Source organism: Maylandia zebra, linkage group LG6 (genome assembly GCF_041146795.1).
Source record: "Maylandia zebra isolate NMK-2024a linkage group LG6, Mzebra_GT3a, whole genome shotgun sequence".
NCBI classification, from domain to species: Eukaryota; Metazoa; Chordata; class Actinopteri; order Cichliformes; family Cichlidae; genus Maylandia; species Maylandia zebra.
This window is the reverse complement of record NC_135172.1, coordinates 13,166,602-13,170,522: the sequence shown is the minus strand read 5'-3', so window position 1 is coordinate 13,170,522 and position 3,921 is coordinate 13,166,602. Positions and strand designations below refer to the sequence as shown.

At 54.1% G+C, this 3,921-nt stretch overlaps 1 long non-coding RNA gene across 1 annotated transcript; it reads right to left on the bottom strand.

The window, feature by feature from the left end:
• Nucleotides 1–226: 226 nt before the first annotated feature.
• On the bottom strand, nt 227–884 carry LOC143419165 (uncharacterized). Its single transcript, XR_013099142.1, has 3 exons — nt 723–884; nt 454–632; nt 227–367 (listed from the first exon to the last, which is right to left on the bottom strand). It is a non-coding gene; the product is annotated as an uncharacterized LOC143419165 (long non-coding RNA).
• Between the last annotated feature and the right edge of the window lie 3,037 nt (nt 885–3,921).

The window sequence follows — 3,921 nt, the reverse complement described above, 5'->3', positions numbered from 1 at the left end:
TGAGGTCCATATAGTTCTTCAGAATATCACATGACGAAAGACAAAAGAGGCTCCTCTGAAATGATGTGACTGCCTCGTTATGATTCATGATTCAAGCTTTCAAAAACACACGGGAATTATTTATTTGTGTGAACTTGTTACGGCCGAGACCGTTTCAGACGAGTGACAGGACTCAAACGCAAAACGCCGAACAGCTCGTAAGTATATTTTAAGAATAATGTTTAATGTTTACACAAAATATTCATAAACAAAAGGTGAGAGTAGACGTTAAACTAAGTAACGATCTGGTCCGGGTCAGAGAGGACAGCTATTCCAGGGATTGGACTGGAAAGCAAGTCACATAGGGTCCAGGAAAAGGTCGGGGTCACTGTAACAGAATGCAAATGTTCAAAACACAGATAAGGAGGCATATGAATATATTGTTGGCTCAGAATCCTCCTTCGTACTGCGTACTTGCCAACGGAGGTCGGAGATGACATAGAGGGGTGAGTAGTCCGGGTGTGTAAATCCAAAAAACTCCTGGCGTGGAGGCAGAGAGGCAGGTAGGTAATTTTGGTAATAGCCTGAGGGACTGCCAGAAGGTCCAGCATCCAAGTAGAAGCTCTTCGACAGGGGTTGACAGTTAGGTGTAGCTAAGAAGAGGCGCACAAAAAACAAACATATAGTGAGGCAAGGTGATTCACAAAAACACGTAGGGAATTATGGTGGTGGCCTGCACTGACTGATGTTAGCAGAGAATCTGGCGAAGAGAGATTGAGAACGCTGGCCTTATGAGTCCCCGGCTAATTACCCACAGATGTAAGCGATCAGCAAAAACACTGAGGCCCCTCCCAGGGGTGGAGACGCCGGCTCGGAGGGAGACACACTGGCACACACCCGGACCATGACAGTACCCCCCCTCAAGGGACGCCACCTGGCGGCCGACCAGCACCCGCCCCACGACGTGACCTAAGAAAATCAGAAACCATCACAGAGTCAAGCATCAAAGAACGAGGAACCCAAGAACGCTCCTCCGGCCCATAACCCTCCCAGTCCACCAAAAACTGCAGCCCCCTACCCCGCCGCCGCACATCCAGAATGCGCCGGACAGAGAACGCAGGGTGCCCGTCAACGAGCCGGGCGGGAGGCGGGGGCACCGGAGGCGGGCACAGACGACTAGACACCACCGGCTTCACCTGAGAAACGTGAAAGACCGGGTGAACCCGCAAGGCAGCAGGCAAACGGAGCTTGACAGCCGTGGGGCTGAGGACCCTGTCCACAGAATAGGGGCCGATGTAACGAGGAGACAACTTGCGGGAGGATGCCCTGAGAGGGATGCCCTGAGAGGGATGTCCTTCGCGGCGAGCCACACCTTCTGCCCCGGCGAGTAAACAGGCGCAGGAGACCGGCGACGGTCGGCACAGCCACGTTGGCGAGCCACAGCTCGCAACAGCGCCTCCCGCGTACGAGACCAGACCCGACGGCAGCGCTGCAGATGATGCTGGACCGAGGGGACAGCAAGATCAGCCTCCTCCTCCGGAAACAGGGGCGGCTGATAACCCAAAGAGGCCTCGAACGGTGACAGCCCAGTAGCAGACGAAACCAAGGAGTTGTGGGCATATTCCACCCACGGCAGATACGAGGCCCAAGTCGCAGGGTTATGACAGGTCACACAGCGGAGCGCGGCCCCAAGCTCCTGATTTAAACGTTCCGTCTGGCCGTTCGTCTGAGGATGGTAACCAGAGCTCAGACAAGGCCTGGCCCCCAAAGCAGCGCAAAAAGAACCCCAAACTTGGGACGAAAACTGCGGACCCCTGTCCGAAACTATTTCCACAGGAATGCCATGAAGCCGAAAAACATGGTCCAACAACAACGTAGACGTCTCAGCCGCAGTGGGCAACTTCTCCAAAGCGACGAAATGAGCAGCCTTAGAAAACCGATCCACGACCGAGAGAATAGTGGTCTTCCCAGCCGAAACCGGGAGTCCCGTAACAAAATCCAGGGCGATGTGGGACCAAGGGCGATGAGGCGTAGATAACGGCTGCAACAGCCCAGCAGGACGGTGAGTACGCGACTTACACCTGGCACACAAAGGGCACGCAGCCACATATTCCCGAACATCTTTGTCCAGAGTGGCCCACCAAAAATGTCTCTTAACCATAGAAGTCGTCCTGCCCCTGCCCGGGTGACACGCAAACCTCGAAGCGTGCACCCATTCCAGTACCTTGGAGCGAGCAGCCGCGGGAACAAAACGCCGGTTAGTCGGTCCCGTGCCCGGATCCGGTTCCGTCCGGAGGCCCCGGTTGATGGCGTCCTCCACCTCCCAGGTAATAGCCCCCACCGTACAGCCGGCCGGAAGAATGGTGGAAAACTCCGCCGGACCCGCGTCCGAGTCAAACTGCCGAGAGAGGGCATCCGGTTTGGTGTTGCTGGAACCCGGGCGATAGGAAATGGAAAAGTTAAAACGTGCAAAAAACAGCGACCAACGAGCTTGACGTGCATTCAACCTCTTCGCACCGCGTAGGTACGTCAAGTTCTTATGATCCGTCCACACCAGGAACGGTAGCGCCGCGCCTTCCAGGTGATGACGCCACTCCTCCAACGCCAACTTAACGGCAAGCAGTTCCCGGTCCCCCACATCATAGTTCCGTTCCGCTGGTGAAAGCCGCCGAGAAAAAAAAGCGCACGGTCGCAGCTTAGAGGAGGGGCCGGCACGTTGTGAAAGCACAGCCCCCACCCCCACATCAGAAGCATCCACCTCCACAATAAAAGCCTTAGACGGGTCGGGTTGAGCGAGGACGGGCGCAGTAGAAAACAGATGTTTCAGTTTCGTGAACGCGCCGTCTGCTTCGGCGGACCAGCCGAACGGAAGCTTCGTAGAGGTAAGGCGTGTAAGCGGAGCCGCCACCAGACTGTAGTTCCTTATGAACCGACGATAGAAATTCGCAAATCCCAAAAACCCCTGGAGTTGCTTGCGAGTAGAAGGCACAGGCCAGTCCGTGACCGCCTTCACCTTAGCCGGATCCGTCTTCACCTGCCCCCCTGCCAAAATGTATTCCAGGAAAGAGACCGATGTCAAATGAAACTCACATTTCTCAGCCTTGGCATACAGTCTGTTTTCCAAGAGGCGTTGAAGGACAGCTCGGACATGTGAATGATGCTCAGCCAAAGTTTTAGAAAAAATAAGAATGTCATCTAAATAGACGAACACAAAACGGTCGATGAAATCCCGTAGGACATCATTTATTAGGGCCTGAAACACCGCTGGAGCGTTCGTTAAACCGAAAGGCATAACGAGATACTCGAAATGGCCCAGGGGGGTATTAAACGCGGTCTTCCACTCGTCACCCTGACGGATTCGCACCAAATGATAAGCATTGCGAAGATCTAACTTAGTGAACACCGTGGCACCCTGTAGCGATTCAACAGCGGAGCTAATGAGTGGCAAGGGATACTTATTTTTAATAGTGACGTCATTCAAGCCCCTGAAATCAATACACGGCCGAAGAGACCCATCCTTCTTGTCTACAAAAAAAAAAACCCAGCCGCCACGGGGGATGAAGACGGACGGATTAACCCAGCCGCTAGTGAATCCCTAATATACTCCTCCATCGCAGCACGTTCTGGCCTAGAGATACTATATAACCGGCTCTTGGGCAGGGACGCTCCGGGGAGCAAATCAATCGCACAGTCATAAGGACGATGGGGCGGTAGAGACTGCGCTTTGATCTTACTGAATACTTCCCGCAAATCATGATACTCAGGCGGCACCCCGGAGAGATCGGGGACATATTCGTCAGTCCCCGTAGCCTCCCCCGGGCCGGGAAAACGGGCGGAAGTCAGACAATTTGAGTGGCAAAAAGGGCTCCAGCTGACAACCCTTTGCCCCTCCCAATCCAAGTGCGGATTGTGTAAGTGTAACCCAGTGTTAATTTGGTTATC